This window comes from Amblyomma mixtum, chromosome 1 (genome assembly GCF_055824585.1).
Source record: "Amblyomma mixtum isolate Tamu chromosome 1, ASM5582458v1, whole genome shotgun sequence".
Lineage (NCBI taxonomy): Eukaryota > Metazoa > Arthropoda > Arachnida > Ixodida > Ixodidae > Amblyomma > Amblyomma mixtum.
This window is the reverse complement of record NC_143012.1, coordinates 164,228,365-164,245,847: the sequence shown is the minus strand read 5'-3', so window position 1 is coordinate 164,245,847 and position 17,483 is coordinate 164,228,365. Positions and strand designations below refer to the sequence as shown.

General features: G+C 48.8%; 5 non-coding genes and 2 pseudogenes across 5 annotated transcripts; all 7 read right to left on the bottom strand.

Annotated features, from left to right (window-relative positions):
- Positions 1 to 544: 544 nt before the first annotated feature.
- Positions 545 to 4,434, bottom strand: LOC149369632 (uncharacterized; annotated as a pseudogene).
- On the bottom strand, positions 2,019 to 2,090 carry TRNAP-AGG (transfer RNA proline (anticodon AGG)). Its single transcript has one exon. It is a non-coding gene; the product is annotated as a tRNA-Pro (tRNA).
- Positions 4,435 to 8,524: 4,090 nt separating the features above from the next.
- Positions 8,525 to 9,701, bottom strand: LOC149369631 (uncharacterized; annotated as a pseudogene).
- A 755-nt stretch (positions 9,702 to 10,456) lies between these two features.
- TRNAP-AGG (transfer RNA proline (anticodon AGG)) lies at positions 10,457 to 10,528 on the bottom strand. Its single transcript has one exon. It is a non-coding gene; the product is annotated as a tRNA-Pro (tRNA).
- Positions 10,529 to 12,150: 1,622 nt separating this feature from the next.
- TRNAP-CGG (transfer RNA proline (anticodon CGG)) lies at positions 12,151 to 12,222 on the bottom strand. Its single transcript has one exon. It is a non-coding gene; the product is annotated as a tRNA-Pro (tRNA).
- A 226-nt stretch (positions 12,223 to 12,448) lies between these two features.
- Positions 12,449 to 12,520, bottom strand: TRNAP-CGG (transfer RNA proline (anticodon CGG)). Its single transcript has one exon. It is a non-coding gene; the product is annotated as a tRNA-Pro (tRNA).
- A 226-nt stretch (positions 12,521 to 12,746) lies between these two features.
- On the bottom strand, positions 12,747 to 12,818 carry TRNAP-CGG (transfer RNA proline (anticodon CGG)). Its single transcript has one exon. It is a non-coding gene; the product is annotated as a tRNA-Pro (tRNA).
- Positions 12,819 to 17,483: the final 4,665 nt, after the last annotated feature.

Here is a 17,483-nt window from a genome sequence, read left to right as displayed (position 1 = left end):
TGTCCTAAGGTGGCTAAGCACATATTCTCGTTTTAATTTTTTTTTTACGCTGGCGTGGCAAGCAACGTTATCTTTATCACCGTTTTCTATTAAAAATGTGCTGGGGATGCACGGTCAAAAGTAATGTGTGGCAGTGCCTGCTTTCGGATGGACTGCTTTCTGTCGGCCACCCCCACTTTGGAAAGTGGAATCTGCCAGGCACTCTCGCTATCTGCGCATACGGCTACAATAGCGCCGCGTCTCGCAATTTTTCCGCTCCGGTCATGAGTCACTTATGCTAATCTTTTTCCGTTGCAGCTGTACCTCGACGTGAATCGTTGCACCATGCCTCCAGTCTCCACCTCCCCTTCCACTTTGGTTTCTTGTACGGTTAGTACATCTATGTTTCTGTCCGTCAAAAGGCGGAGCACTTGACTCTGTTTTCGCTTCCCGCTCATGCCCCTTACGTTAAGCGTGGCGAAATTAAGGCACGACTCCGGATACATTTTGATAGCGAAAAAAGAGGCCGGAAGCATGGTGCTTACCTTTCACGCCTAGCACCAAGCTAGACGCCGTCTTTTGCCCCTGAGTCATCGGGTGGACCAGGGTCACTCTGCTGCGGTGCCGGCTTATCGGCCGGCCGTCTTTCCGTCGCGACATTTGGCCGCGGCTTGAAAGGTGGTCGTACTGGATGTGCTTTTGGAGGCGGCTCCTCTGCGTTAGTCGCGGCCGCCTGGTCTTCTTCACTGTCGGTCTGTGCGTGGGAGCGTTTTGCGGGGCAGGAGACACTGGCCACGATAGTGTTGTCCTTTCGCGTCGCGGCCTCACAGTCCATTTGTTTCAGCGACTCGTCAAGCTGAGGGCTCCCACCCTCAGTTGACGCTCTTTCAGCTGTCTCGGGTGATGCCGCAGTCTGCGTCTCCGCGCTGTCGGTCACCTTGCTCTCTTCCCCCGTAGACACCGATGAAAGCTTCGTCGCTGCCAGCCCTTCGTCACCTCCGGCACCCTTCGCAGCAGCTTCAGCCTCGTCTACATCCATCAGCAGGTCTACCGACTCGTCCCTTGCCGTCGACCCTGTCGCCGCTGCGTAGGTCCGCACGCAGTCCGCCGCAACATGACCGTACCGTTTACATTGGGTACATCGCGGTACCTTGCAATCCCTGCGGACGTGGCCCTTGCCTCCACAGCGCAGACATTGCATTGGCCTTCCGGGCACGACAACGAGAGCCAGCTCTCCCGCGACTCGGATTTGGTGCGGGAGGTCGTCCACTTTCATGCCAGCTTTCAGCTTCATGAGCACGGCTCTTGTAGTCGACCCTTTCTGGTCGAAACCTTGAACCCGCCAGCGCTCCCGAGTGACTTCGGTAACAGTTTCGAATGCAGCGAGGGCCGTCCTTATGTCTTCGTCTGCCACGCCATGCAACATCCAATGCAGTCGCAGTCTCACCTGTTGGTCTTCTGGGTTGATAATGATGCACCGGCGGTCTTTCACCTGAACCTCCTTAAAAGCGAGAAGGCGCTTCGTTGCCTCCGCGCTACTGAGAGTCACCGCCCAGACGTGGTTCACCTGATACGCCCCCAAAGCCACCACGTCGGGGAGCGTACCAGTCTCGACCAAGGCTTCACGAAAATCTTCGACCCGATAGGGCCTCGCACGCACGTCACCATGCAAGAAAACCGTGTTTAACACGACACGCCCGGTGGGCAGCTGCGGCAAAATAATCTGGTAGTCGTTATCATCTTTTACATCTAGCCTGTTTCCGCGGCCGGCAAGGGCCGCTGTCGCCGCTCCGTGGGAGCTCATGATCCTGCGTCCGTCACGCTCGGTGGCCGGAAGTAGAATCTAGACCAACGATCCAGGTGCTGAAGCGGCAGTAGCTAAAAGATTTTCTATCTACTCACGGGCTACGAACAGGAACAGAAATTGTCACGCTGCATGTCATGCTGCGTGAGCAAATAAGAATTACTGCGAGTCAATCTGCTGAAACGAAGGACGGAGGCTCGAGTATTGAATGTACTGGGCGAAGAAAAAAGGAAGAGGGCTCGTCCGGGATTTGAACCCGGGACCTCTCGCACCCTAAGCGAGAATCATACCCCTAGACCAACGAGCCATTTTTTTATTTATTGCATGGAAGAACTTCCGTAGAAAGGAGGAAAACATCAATCAGACTGGTTCGCGTCTCAAGTTACCGGGCTGCTTAATAGGAGCCCGCCATAGCCCTAACTCACCACTGTATCCCCATCAAAACATCAAAATTCAGGGAGGCACACACATGCATCTAGGCACGGCAGCCAGCTTGGAGGTTCTTCGCGTGCAGCATATACACTCCTCACCAAGGAACACTGTTCACGAAACACAGATTTGGACGATCTTGGTGGCTCGGCATGTCTGTCCATCATACGGCTTTTCCAAAGACTGAATAGTACCATCAACATAAACAGATCATAAGGCACAACAGAGTTTTTGTCAACAGGCAGAAATCTAATAGTGTATGGTGTAATTTAAATGTCCTTCTTAAGAGTTCGTTGTAGTATGTCCCAAAAGAACATGGCATCACGGCACAGGATGAAGCAATGATCAATTGTCTCAGGCACGTTACACAGACGGCAATTCACATTCCAGGGTACAAACATCCTCTTGTCATTAAGAAATGTCTTGACAGGCAGCGTCGCTGTATGTAGTTTAAAAAAGAACGTTTTAGCGGCTGCCTAAATGCACATCCGCCTAACACGCTTTAGAACAGAGATGTCCAAAGACCCCAGATAAGGCTGCCGATACAATGGTGTAGGGAACAAAGACTCAGTGAGAGCCAGGGTCATCTGTTTTCTCGAGAGGCTATACAGGTAATCTAAAGAGAAGCGCACAGTGAGGAAATTGAAAGTGTCAGCAACCTCCTTAAGGAATCCCCATAAAGTCCCCTCACGAGCCTGCACAGTCGGTGCGAATAAGTAAGGCAAATGAAAACTAAGCCGCCTAATGAGGACAGCTACCAGAAACGGGTGGTTTGCCGATTTGAAAAAGAAAAAACGGGAAACAAGTTGATGCACGAACAGGTGAACAAGGCCCACTCCACCACCCTCTAAGGGAAGGAACAAGTTGTCACGCCTCATGGGCTCCCATTGAGAGCGCCAAACGAATGTTGCAAATATTCTGTGTATTGCTTGCACCTTCCTCCTCGCACAATGCAGGACTTGAAGGACATACGCGAGCTTTGCAAACAAAAATATGTTACAGACCTGTGCCCTCGCAAACACTGAGAGTTCCCTACCCATCCAAGCCTGCGTTTGCCGCCGTAGAGTTACAATTTGTGAATCCCAGTAGGCTGTACTGTAGCGAACTTGATGCAGCGGAACGCCTAGGTACTCAAGAGGGGTACAGTCCCAGCATATGCCACCGAACTGGCTTGGCTTAGTTCCCCAATAACCCAACCAAAAGCCTTTCGATTTCTCTAAATTAAGAGCCGCGCCTGATACATCGCAGAACTGTTTAGTCAAGTTTAGAGCTTCAAGTACACTCTTTTTGTCAGAACAAAAGAGGGCGACATCATCAGCGTAGGCTAAAACTTTAACTTCACATTGAGCCAGAGAGAAACCGCGGATAGCTGCGCTGTTAATTATACTGAGACAGAGGGGTTCCAGATATAGGGCAAACAACAATGGAGCCAGTGGACATCCTTGACGAACAGATGCTTCTAGTGGTATTGGTTTCGTTAGCTCCTGATTAACAATAACCCTTGTATAGGAGTTTTTATAGCACAGCCTTATGCCTTTGAGCAAGACGTCACGAATATTTGCATTCTCCAAGACCGCGAACAAGAAATCGTGTCCAACTTTATCAAACGCCTTCGCCAAGTCAATTTGAATCAGAGCTACCTAGACCAACGAGCCAGGTGCTGAAGCGGCAGTAGCTAAAAGATTTTCTATCTACTGAGGGGCTACGAAAAGGCACAGAAATTGTCACGCTGCATGTCATGCTGCGTGAGCAAATATGAATTACTGCGAGTGAATCTGCTGAAACGAAGGACGGAGGCTTGAGTATTGAATGTGCTGGGCGAAGAAAAAAGGAAGAGGGCTCGTCCGGGATTTGAACCCGGGACCTCTCGCACCCTAAGCGAGAATCATACCCCCCGACCAACGAGCTTTTTTTTTTCTTTATTGCCTGTTTTGACAACGAAAGCAAACAAAACACAAACAAACCGCTAAAACACGTGAACCGGCCTACGGTCAACGTGGTTGTTTAAAACTTCTTGAGGGCTGCAAGTTCATCCAGCACGCCAAGCCATTCGGGTAGTTCCGATTGGGCTCGGTAACATTCCCGCACACGCACAACACTTTCAATGAAATTTTCTCTGACAGGTCGAATGTTCACATCGGCATTTCTCACTGACATCCTGGTTTTCCATATGTTGTGGAGGCCCAGTAGCATGATGAGGTCATAAGGAACATCTCGGTCATCTTCTACCGCTAAGAACCGGATTCCATACGGTGTGATTGACAGGTCTTTCTTTATTGTTCTTTGTAGAATGTCCGAATGGAATACCGGATCCCAACATTCTATAAACACATGCTCGACTGTCTCAGGCTTTTTGCAGAGCATACAGTTAACCGTCCATGGCACAAAAATGCCCTTTTGTTCTAACCAGGTTTTAACTGGCAGAGTGTTAGTATGGAGTTTGAAGAAAAAACTTTTCACGTTAGGATTTACTGGCATACGTTTCACCCTTTTCAGAACATCTTGCCCTGGGCCTCCGCAACCAAGCTGTCGATACACTGGTGCAGGCAGCATGACATCCAACAATTCTTTACACAGTTTCTTTCTTGACACATAACTTAAATATTCTAAAGAAAAGCGCACTTTCAGCATGTTAAAAGCCGTGACAACTTCGCGCCAAAATCCTCTCACGGCTGTCGTTCTTTTATCAGAACAGGACACCAAAAACTCAGGCAAAGCATTGCGCAGGCGCACTTGCACAAAAGTACACAAAAATGGATCATTCTGGTCTCGCAGAAAAATAAAACGCGACACAATCTGTCTGATAAACAAATGCACAAGCCCCACTCCCCCTTTTCGAACCGAAAGAAACAGATTTGTCCGACTCGTACGTTCCCATGTGCTTCCCCACACGAAAACAGCGAAGATTCGATGTATTTTTTGTATGATTACGCGCGACATGAACAATACCTGCAAGACATACCACACTTTTGCAACCAAGAAAAGGTTGCAAACAGTGCTCGTGTGGACATAGATAGGTTCCGGCCGTTCCATGCTTGCGTTTTCCTTCTGAGATTCTCTATTTCCCTATTCCAGTATCCCTCAGTGTCATTGTATTGGTCAAGTGGTACACCCAAGTACTTTGAGGGCAGCGCTGTCCATCGCACATTGGCAAATACTTCAGGCTTTTGATCCCAATCCCTGTGCCAGAATCCAGATGATTTCTCCCAGTTAACACGGCAGCCCGTTTTAGCGCAGAAATCAGCCGCCACTCTAACAGCTTCTTCAACGCTTTCTTTGTCTCTACAAAAAATAGCGACATCATCTGCGTACGCAAGCATTTTTACCTCAGTTGCTTCCAGCGCGAAACCGCGTATCCTTTCGTTCTGTATCATGCTCAAGCATAACGGCTCTAGGTACAAAGCAAAAAGCAACGGGGATAATGGACAGCCCTGCCTCACAGACGATTTCACTGGCACTCTTTCGGTGAGATTCCTATTTATAATAATTCGCACTGCACAATCAGAGTAAGCCATTTTGACTCGCTCTGTAATAACACTTCCTATGTTCACAAATTCTAGGAGATTAAAAAGCACTTCATGGCACACTCGATCAAAAGCTTTTGCTAGGTCAAGCTGCATCATCGCAACTCGTCCATCAAAAGTATCGCAACACTCCAAAACACTTCTCGCCACATGTATATTGGTCGTAATACTTCGTCCTTGTATTCCACAAGTTTGGTGTGGTCCCACTAGGTCTTTAATGACGCTCTGTGTCCTTCTCGCTAAAACTTTCATAAGGATTTTGTAATCTACATTGGTGAGGCTTATCGGCCGATAAGACCCCACCAAATGCAGCTTTGCTGAGTCCTCATACTTCGGAATCAATACAACGTGGGCAGCTTTGAAAGATGGCGGGAATCGTTTTGTTTCATAGGCTTCTTCGATTACTCTATGCAGACCCTGACTAAGTTCATCTTTAAAGGCTTTATAGAAAGCTGCACCCAGGCCGTCGGGCCCAAGGGACTTCCCGGCATTTAACTGGTCAATTGCTTTCTCTATTTCTGTTATACTGATTGGAGCTTCAAGTCTTTCCGTCTCACTCTCATCTAATTTGGGCATTAATCGCAAATAGTCACGTTCAAAGCCGTCCTTTTTCACTTGCTCCTGTCCTAGCAAAGCTTGATATTGCTCAATAAAGGCGCGTTTTATCTTGTCTGGATCAGTGGTTTCTTCATTTCTGTACATTAGTTTTTGTATTTCTTTTTTCGAGGCATAGCTCTTTTCATCGCTCAGTGACCGCTTAGTGGGCGCCTCACCCATCCATAATCGCTCAGTGCGTGCCCGCACAACGGCCCCTCGGTACTTATCTTCATTGGCCTGCTCTAGCTTTCTTTTAACTTCCTTTATCTGTTTCATGCATAAACCAGGCTGCGCAGATTCTATGTTCAGCAATAGTTTCAACAGGCTGTGCAATTCCTTTTCTTTCTGTTTTTCTTCGCGTCTTAGTATGCTTGCTCTCTCAATAGCTCTCATTTTTACGTCATTTTTGAAACCTTCCCACCTTTCCAACCAGCTTTCGGCTCCAGACACATGCAATGACTTCAGTAAATTATTTACCTCGCATACGAAGCTGTTGTCGTCCAGAAGTTTGGCATTAAATTTCCATAAATCCCATTTAAATCTCACCTCCTTTAATTTTGATCCTAAGGTGAAGGAAACCATGCAGTGGTCAGAGAAGGATACTGGAATGACTTTGTAGTTTTCGCAGAGCGGCGCCAGATGCACCGATATGTATATGCGATCGAGCCTGGCATGGCTTTCACCCTGGAAATGAGTAAACTGTGCCTGACTGCCGGGTGATAACATGCAGCCAACATCTATTAAGTCGTACTCCTCTACGAGCTCATCCAGAACCTGCACACTTTGATCCTTTAGAGTACGGACTTTAGCTCGGTCCTCTGGCCTGCAAACACAATTGAAGTCTCCCATAAATATAACATGTCGCTCTGTTTTCAAATACTGCTCGAGGTTTTCAAAAAAAAATTCTGCGGTCGGTTTCTTTGTTAGGCGCATAAAGACACACAACACGCCACAATAAATCACAGAATGAAAAATCCAGGATAACAAAACGGCCACTTTCGCAAACAGTGACTTGTTCCTCCAAAATCCCAATACTATTACGTACAAAGAGCGCGCATCCCGCCGATGTTCCAACCGCATGAGCTATACAAACATTGAAATGAGTTCTAAAGGGCTGCACCTGCGGTCCGTTTGGTCCTCGCTGCTGACCTTCGTTTCTTGGACAGCAACGATGTCCAGCTCGTTTTCGATAAGTAGCCTACTAACCTGGCACTGCCTTCGCCTACTTGCCAAGCCCCGAACATTCAATGTTGCTACACGGAGGGATTCTAGAGCGCAGCTCTTTGGCGTCCGTTCCTGGGTTTCGCGTCGTCGTCGGCGTTGTCGTCGGCCTCGTAACCAGCTCCGCCCCCCTTTCATCCCCCCAGCGCTAGCAGCGACCGACTGATACCGCTGGATGCCGCTGACGCTGCTAGAGAGTCAAGATAACGTGACTGCATAGAACACCGTCGCCGCCATGCAGAAAGAGGAGGAAAGGGTCCCCCCCCCCCCTTGTTCTTGTGTGGCGGATAGGGTGCTCTTCAGTTGCCGACGCGCCGGTTATTTCACGTAGGCCCCGGCACGTCGACGAATACGTGACCACCTTCCCACGGCTAGACCTGGTTCTTAGCGCTGCGGAAGCGAGGGTATCATATTGTTTGTGTCGGCATCGGCGGCGTTGTCCCTGAAACCAACTCCGCAGCTGGGGTTGACTCACTATCGGCGTCAGCGGCTTCAGTCAGTCGCTGCTATCTCTTCCCTCCTCCCTTTATCGTGTTGTCCGCTTGCTGCGCGCGCTTCTGCCCCCATCGTTTGCCGCTGGGTGTACACGCCGCCACCCTCCCCCCTCTTCCTGCGAAAAATAAAAAAAAAATTCTGTGATAGCGCATACATGTGTTGCTCGATTTCTTTGCCTCAATCTATCGAAAAGGTGAAACAGCTTATTTGCTGCGCTCAAATTTCGCATTAGGAAGTAACGTAATCGTCGGTAATTTTTTTAAAGTTTGCTGCCATATTTACGCTAGGACACAAGGACCGCACGGGGCTTACCTCGACAATCTGAGGTACGCCGCTGGCGTTGAAAATCGCGGCACCTGACTTTGCCGCCCCCGCAGCAAGATAGTAGTCCTCGTCGTTGTTTTGGCCCTTGATACAGCTCCATGATGCACGCTAATTGCAGTTTCGTGGGCAGGAACAAGACTGGCCCACGCTTCTACGAGGGCTCCGTGCCGCCCCCTCTGCGGTCGGGCGGAATGTTCGGCTTGGGCTTGAAACTCGGCCGCCGAGTAGCAGACGTCTTTGGAGGCGGTTCCACGTCGGCGTTGTCGCCCGCGACGACTGTTTCCTTGTGCACTCTTTTTCCTGGCACTGCACTTGTGGTGTCCATGGTTTGCTCACCATCCCACCAGCCCCCCGTCGACACTACTTCCAACTCCTTGCCGGAGTCGTCTTTCGCAGTCCCCGCCCCCGAGGGGGTGGTGTTGCCTTGATCTTGTTGGTCGCCTTTGCTGACGGCGCCTTGAGTGTCCTCGGTGGCTTCAGCCTTGTCGCCCGTTGGAGACTGCACGGGCACATTCCCAGCCCCTCTGGAAGCCTCTTCAGCGTCTTCGTCATCCATAACGAGCTCGGTCACATCGTTCTTTTTCGGCTGACCGGTGATGGTTGCGTAGGTTTTAACGCAGTCCGTATCGTTGTGAAAAAAGCGCCGGCATCGAGAACAGCGTGGGACTTTGCAATCACGCCGTATATGGCCCTTACTGTTGCAGCGCATACACAAGGGTGCCCGGTTCGGTACCACAACTAAGGCCAGCTCACCACCCACACGCACCTGATGGGGCAGGTCTTCCACACTGACACCGGCCTTCAACTTCAGGGCGACGAGGCGCGTCGTCGACGACCTGTCGGTAATGCCGTAGATACGCCACTTCTCCCTGGTCACTTCAGTTACCTTGCCATAAATTGCCAGCGCAGCCCGCAGCCCGCACATCATCGTCGCTGACTCCATGAAGGAGCCAGTGAAGCTTGAGCCTGACGTCTTGGTTGTTCGGGTTTATAACCAGACACCGACGCTCCTTCACCAGCATGTCGCCTTTAGCGAGCATGCTCTTCACCGCTTCCGCTGTCTTGAAAGTTACCGCCCATACATGGTTCATTTGGTACGCCCCCAGGGCGATAACATCTGGGAGTGCTCCCAGATTAGCAAGGGCGTCTCTGAAATCTTCGACGCGGAAAGGCCGCGCTTTCACATCGCCGTGCAAAAAAACTGTGTTCAAAACAATCTGACCTGATGGCAGTTGCGGCAGTATCACTTGATAATTCTGGTCAGCAGTGTCCAAAATCCTGTTACCGCGGCCCGACTGGGCCGCTGAACCCGCTCCGACGGAGCCCATCGAGACATGTCCGTTCGCTTCTGCGTCCGGAAGTAGAATCCCCCGACCAACGAGCCAGGTGCTGAAGCGGCAGTAGCTAAATGATTTTCTATCTATTGAGGGTAGTAAATTTCAAAAGGTTCTTCTTCCTTCCTCGCACCACAGGTGCCCCCCCAGAGACGGTTGGTAACTCGAAGACTGAAGCTTATTTCTTCGCACCAGGGGTGCCCCGTCAGAGACGGTCTCTCGATCATTCGAGACGCAGGGATAAGAAAGGGAATAACTGAAGATTTATATACAAATATTTAGAGAATATACAAGTTAGATACAACGGCAAAAAGACAAACAACCAAAAAGGTGGAACTGGCTAATACTAGGGGAGGCCCCTACTCGGCGTAGCCGAAGATGCGTAGCATCTCACCTTAGCGCAGAACCCCGCTTCCAGCTCCGGGGCCCGGTTTTAAAGCCCTAAAGGCCCAGCCCACATTCGGTAACTTCCAATCATGTTGCACTATTAACATGATTGGCTCTTCAAGGGCATGGCCAGCCCTCCGGCTTTTACAAGGTAGACGACACTTCGCTTTGAGCGCTCCCAGCCGCGTTCTGATGACCCCGCGTACACTAACGATCCCTTACAAGGGTCTACGAAAAGGAACAGAAATTGTCACGCTGCATGTCATGCTGCGTGAGCAAATAAGAATTACTGCGAGTCAATGTGCTCAAACGAAGTACGGAGGCTTGAGTATTGAATGTACTGGGCGAAGCAAAAAGGAAGAGGGCTCGTCCGGGATTTGAACCCGGGACCTCTCGCACCCTAAGCGAGAATCATACCCCTAGACCAACGAGCTTTTTTTTTCACTTATTGCCTGTTTTGACAACGATAACAAACACACAAACAAACCGCTAAAACACGTGAACCGGCCTACGGTCAACGTGGTTGTTTAAAACTTCTTGAGGGCTGAAAGTTCATCCAGAACGCCAAGCCATTCGTGTAGCTCCGATTGTGCTCGGTAACATTCCCGCACACGCACAACACTTTCAATGAAATTTTCTCTCACAGGTAGAATGTTCACATCGGCATTTCTCACTGACATCCTGGTTTTCCATATGCTGTGGAGGCCCAGTAGCATGATGAGATCATAAGGAACATCTCGGTCATCTTCTACCGCTAAGAACCGGATTCCATACGGTGTGATTGACAGGTCTTTCTTTATTGTTCTTTGTAGAATGTCCCAATGGAATACCGGATCCCAACATTCTATAAACACATGCTCGACTGTCTCAGGCTTTTTGCAGAGCATACAGTCAACCGTCCATGCACAAAACTGCCCTTTTGTTCTAGCCAGGTTTTAACTGGCAGAGTGTTAGTATGGAGTTTGAAGAAAAAACTTTTCACGTTAGGATTTACTGGCATACGTTTCACCCTTTTCAGAACATCTTGCCCTGGGCCTCCGCAACCAAGCTGTCGATACACTGGTGCAGGCAGCATGACATCCAACAAATCTTTACACAGTTTCTTTCTCGACACATAACTTAAATATTCTAAAGAAAAGCGCACTTTCAGCATTTTAAAAGCCGTGACAACTTCGCGCCAAAATCCTCTTACGGCTGTCGTTCTTTTATCAGAACAGGATGCCAAAAACTCAGGCAAAGCACTGCGCAGGCGCACTTGCACAAAAGTACACAAAAAGGGATCATTCTGGTCTCGCAGAAAAATAAAACGCGACGCAATCTGTCTGATAAACAAATGCACAAGCCCCACTCCCCCTTTTCGAACCGAAAGAAACAGATTTGTCCGACTCGTACGTTCCCATGTGCTTTCCCACATGAAAACAGCAAAGATTCGATGTATTTTTTGTATGTTTACGGGCGACATGAACAATACCTGCAAGACATTCCACACTTTTGCTACCAAGAAAAGGTTGCAGACAGTTGCTCGTGTGAACATAGATAGGTTCCGGCCGTTCCATGCTTGCGTTTTCCTTCTGAGATTCTCTATTTCCCTATTCCAGTATTCCTCAGTGTCATTGTATTGATCAAGTGGTACACCCAAGTACTTTGAGGGCAACGCTGTCCATCGCACATTGGCAAACACTTCAGGCTTTTGATTCCACTCCCCGTGCCAGAATCCAATGATTTCTCCCAGTTAACACGGCAGCCCGTTTTAGCGCAGAAATCAGCCGCCACTCTAACAGTTTCTTGAACGCTTTCTTTGTCTCTACAATACCCCTAGACCAACGAGCCGGGCTTCTAGAGCGCGTATGCCTGGCTCAAGTAAAACAAACCACTTCCTTCGACGGAATTACAGGGTGAGGAGGACTTGTGCGTGGTGTTTACTTTTGTGAAACACACTCCAGGACGAGTAAAATTGCACGTGTCAGCCACGCCTCCTTCGTCGAAGGAAGGCCAAAAAATGGGCACTGTTATGCAAAATTTTGCGAGTTTCATTTGTGGCAGCAAAAAATTGAGTGGGCTCGTCCGGGATTTGAACCCGGGACCTCTCGCACCCGAAGCGAGAATCATACCCCTAGACCAACGAGCCGGACTTCTTGAGCGCGCATGCCTGGCTCAGTTAAAACAAACCACTTCCTTGGACGGAATTACAGGGTGAGGAGGACTTGTGCATGGTGTTTACTTTTGTGAAACACACTCCCGGACGAGTAAAATTGCACGTGTCAGCCACGCCTCCTTCGTCGAAGGAAGGCCAAAAAATGGGCACTGTTATGCAAAATTTTGCGAGTTTCATTTGTGGCAGCAAAAAATTGAGTGGGCTCGTCCGGGATTTGAACCCGGGACCTCTCGCACCCGAAGCGAGAATCATACTCCTAGACCAACGAGCCGGACTTCTTGAGCGCGCATGCCTGGCTCAGTTAAACCAAACCACTTCTTTGGACGGAATTACAGGGTGAGGAGGACTTGTGCATGGTGTTTACTTTTGTGAAACACACTCCCGGACGAGTAAAATTGCACGTGTCAGCCACGCCTCCTTCGTCGAAGGAAGGCCAAAAAATGGGCACTGTTATGCAAAATTTTGCGAGTTTCATTTGTGGCAGCAAAAAATTGAGTGGGCTCGTCCGGGATTTGAACCCGGGACCTCTCGCACCCGAAGCGAGAATCATACTCCTAGACCAACGAGCCGGACTTCTTGAGCGCGCATGCCTGGCTCAGTTAAACCAAACCACTTCTTTGGACGGAATTACAGGGTGAGGAGGACTTGTGCGCGGTGTTTACTTTTGTGAAACACACTCCGGAACGAGCAAAATTGTACGTGAGTTTGGGGGGGCCCCATTAGCCAGCAGCGTTCGGTGTGCCAGGGTTGTCCCCTCAATCCTCTTCTATTCTGCATTTACTTCGAATCGTTGTGTTTGAATATCATGGAAAATGAAAAAAATCGTGGCTTTCATTTGCAAGTGGGAGAAGTTAAGCTACTGTCCTATGCGGATGATGTCCCGGTATTCACAGTGAATCGGAAAGGTGTAACCGAGGCCGTGACATGCGTTAAAGAATTCACCAAAGTCACCGGCAGTGAAGTGAATTGGTCAAAGTCCCTGGGGCTTTGACACGTAGAATGGCCAACGAAACCCGACAATTTCGCAAACGTGTCCTGGATGAGAACCCCAGTGAAGTGCTTGGACGTCCCACTAGACGGCTATCGCGATAGCGAATCGTGCTGGATAGCGCCGATGCAAGCCACGCGTGAAAGCGGAGAGGTGGGAAGGGAGAGATCAGTCACTTTTCGCCAGGGCCACAGTGTGTATTCTGTTTTTAAAGCGAAAACTTTACTACTTGCTCTTTCAAGCCTTTGCCGTGCGATGGCGGTGCACATGAAATGACCTTTCGCATGACCTCTGTGTGACGCCACGCCGAAGAGCTGGGCGACCATCTCGCGCCGTCTGCGAGTAGTGGCGGTGCCACCACCGGCGGCCTTAGATTAGTTTGGATTAGATTGCATTAGATTAGATTACATTAGATTATATTGGATTAAATTGGGCTAGATTGGATTAGATTAGATTAGGTTACATTAGATTGCATTAGATTATATTAGATTACATTAGATTATATTAGATTAGATGAGATTAGATTACATTAGATTAGATTAGATTACATTACATTGTATTGTATTGGATTGTATAACCGGTGCATCACCACAAGTCTAACCACAAGCACCACCACCAGCTACACTACCAGCTGAACCATGGCGTAGGTACGGATATTGCTTTCGCAATTACCGGGCTTAACCAAGCTAAGCCACAGCGAATTTTTTATGTCTATGCAGTAGAACGTGATGCGAGTGTTCCATTGGGCAAAGATGAACGTACAGAGACTGAACCGGATCTTTTCCGTTTTTGTGTGGGCTGCGGACTGGGAACAATGCAGCCAGACCAATTTGTCCAGCTGCAATTTGTCCGGACCAATTGGGAGGCTATTAAATATACTTCTGACACTGGAAAGTATAACGCGTTATGCAAGCATTTTAAATCTATTTTGGAGAACATGCTGTGAAAAGAAGCAATGAAATTCCACGCAATGGCAATCGAATTCATCACTGTATATAATATGACGCTTACCAGGTGATGATCTGAAAGGCCTGTTTCAACGAACACAGTGTGCATGGAATAGTGCCGGTTAACAAAAACTTTGTCCAGTATAGAAGATGAACCTTGTACACGAGTAGGTTCATTTACAATTTGATCCAGGTCATGAGGGAGCATAATGTCAAGTATAATGCCCGTGCTACTCCCAGATTTACCGCATCCTTGGAAGCGACCCCAGCGTACACCTCGCTGATTGAAGTCGCCTACTAACGGTATTCCTTTTTCCTTTCAAATGAGATATATGGTCCTGTAGTTTAATTTGATAGTCGGGTGTTTCATCGGGTGGTCTGTAGCACGCATACAGGACAATGCAATGAGTCCAGAAAGAAATTTTCCTGCGAAAACATTCCAGGTGAGGAACGTCATGTACGAGGACGCATTCTGCTGAGTTTTTTTAAAGGAACGGCTACGCCACCCTCTGAGGTCTTGCCCTTACGAATAACCCTGTAATGAGATGGAAATAGTATTGGTGCAGATGTTTCCTTGAGAACTGTTATGAGTGGGTCATACTCAAGCAGTTTAATTTCAAGTGACTCTTTCTTTCTTGTTTGCAACGCTTAGTGCATTGATATTAACTATTCTGAAAATTTTTTTTACTAAATTTCATCCCGTTACAGTGGCATAACAGGCTAACTCTATGAGTGTTCAAAGAAGATGAACCAAATGGATCGGTCACGCTTCCGGCGTGCGGTTTATGACTACAGGACGCGTTTTGTCATCTGCCGGATTACCTAATCTATGTATTCGCTCAATTGGTATAGGGTTGAGTTCTAAAATATTGTGAAAAATATCTGTGTTCACGATTTTTATAAGCGATTTATTTGTTTCCTCCGCCGTTTCTGGTACGCCACAAACAATCAGATTTGATTTCGTGCTATAATTTTCAAGGTGGTCTATTCTTTCTTCAAGCATTTCAGTCACTATACTTACAATCAATTGGTTCTTGGCAGGACGTTACTTGGGTTTCAAGTTTCGACAAAGCATTTCATTGTCGTCTGTATTCAGCAGTCGGTCCTCTCCTATATCTTTTACCGTCATCATCATCAGCCTGCCAACACTCATTGCAGGGCAAAGGCCTCTCCCATGGCTATCCAATTAATCCTGTCTTTTGCCAGCTGCGGCCACCGTATTCCCGCAAGCTTCTTAATCTCATCCGACCACCTAACTTCCTGCCGTCCCCTGCTACGCTTGCCTTCTCTTGGAATCCACTCAGTTACCCCTAAAAACCAGCGGTTATCGTGCCTTCGCATTACATGCCCTGCCCAAGCCCATTTCTTCCTCTGGATTTTGACTAGGATGCAATTAATCCGCGTTTGTTCCCTCACCCACCCCACCCGCTTCCGGTCTCTTAACGTTACATCTATCAATTTTGTTTCCATGGCTCGCTGCGTAGTCCTTAAATTAAGCGGGACGCTCTTCGTTAGCCCTCACGTTTCTGACCATTAAGTGAGCACCGGTAAGATAGAAATGTTGTATAATGTCCTATCTTTTATACCTTCTATATCAACTGCGAAATTCTTCAGTTTTTAAAACTCGAGTCGTGTCGGGGCAACAAAGCCGCGGGCACGGCGGCATCACCAGGAACAAGTCATTAGACTGGAAGTGTTTTCCATATTTTTTGCTAACCTGCACGAGGTAGACAAATGAACCAGTGTTCCGCGTACTGTCGATGCTGCCATGCCCAGTGGCTGCGAAGCGAGCTTGGGCTGCAATTATTTCGTGACAGCACTGCGCCGCCCTGCAGTGCTATCAGGGCTTCCCCCCAGTTGAAGCCCCTCATGCATGAGCTGCTCTGTGAACGCCGTGCCTCGAACAGCGGTTACGTTGGACGGGGTGCCGTGTTGTGAAAGAATGTAGTGCCTTCAGAACTGCGTGGTTGTAGACTTAGCCCCATTTGGCGCAGCCTTGATTTGCTTATAGCGTGCAAGACTCTCAGTCGCGACTATAATCCGCCTCTTGCCGGCCGATGATGCAGGATACAGGCCCAGAAGATCAATGCCGACTTCTTCCGATGGTTTCCGAGGCGATGCAGTTTATTACAGCAAATACGTGAGATTTCAGGGAAGGGTACCGCATATACCCAATTCCAACGCACACCTTTTTTTCAGGCTTAAAATTGCATGCGCATTAGAATCAGGTACAGACTGACACTGCCCCGTAGCTGCCCATCGTCATCGCCATTATGCGGTGTGGCATCATCACCATCAGCATCGTCATTCTCTGCGTCGCAGGAGCCATTTGCAATCGGTGCGGTGCTCTCGTTGTTCCATTCGTGGGCTATCTTGTCCGAGAATGAATGCAGTGGCCAGGAGAACAGCTTTAAGCGTAAAGTTATTCTGCGTGCGAAATAGAGTGGCGATGAGGATGCAGCTCATTTTGGAGTGCCATAGACATGTGTCCGCGACTGGCGAAAACTGAAAAAAGTCAATCTTCGAGTGCAAAACATCAAGCACAGGCAGCCACGGTCCTTGAACGGGGAGGTTTCTAGACCTTGAAGATGGTCAAGCTGGCTGACTTCAAGAGGCAGCTGCGGGTGGATCACGTGCCCGTGACCACCGAGGTGCTCAAGGTGAAGGCTCTTGGGCCTTTGAGCAATCGAGGCCTCTGAGGAAGCCGATGCAAAGCAAGCAGGAATTGGATCACAAGATTCTTGAAGCGCAAAGCATTTTCGCTTCGTAGGCGGACTGGTGTATGCTATGAGCTACTAGAGGCTTTCAAGCAGAAGCTGATTTCGTTTCAGCCATACGTTCTATCGATGCGACACAGCAACGTATATACCAACTTGGGCAGGCTGGCAACGCCGACTAAACTCCTGTCTATTTCGATATGCCCGCCATTACCACTGAAGAGTTGACAGGGACGGAACAAGTTCGCGTGCTTACGTCGGGCAACGAGAAGACCTGGTAACCGCTCTGCTGGCATGTACAGCAGACTGTGGCAACTTGGCTCTTTTTCTTGTATTAAAGCGGTAGATGCTCTCCAAGTCTGTGGACTTATCGCGAGTCGTTATAGTGCGCGCCAACGAGAAGGGTTTGGTGGACACGGACCTCTTTATTGTCTGGATAGACTGTGTATTGCGCAAGAGACCAAACGCTAGCTTGGGGTTCCTCTCCATGCTCTCCAGTGCCACCTAGACCAGCGTGTCAAAGACAAGTTTGCCGCTCGCAACGCGGACCTTGTGGTGATACCCAGTGGAATGACCTCGCAG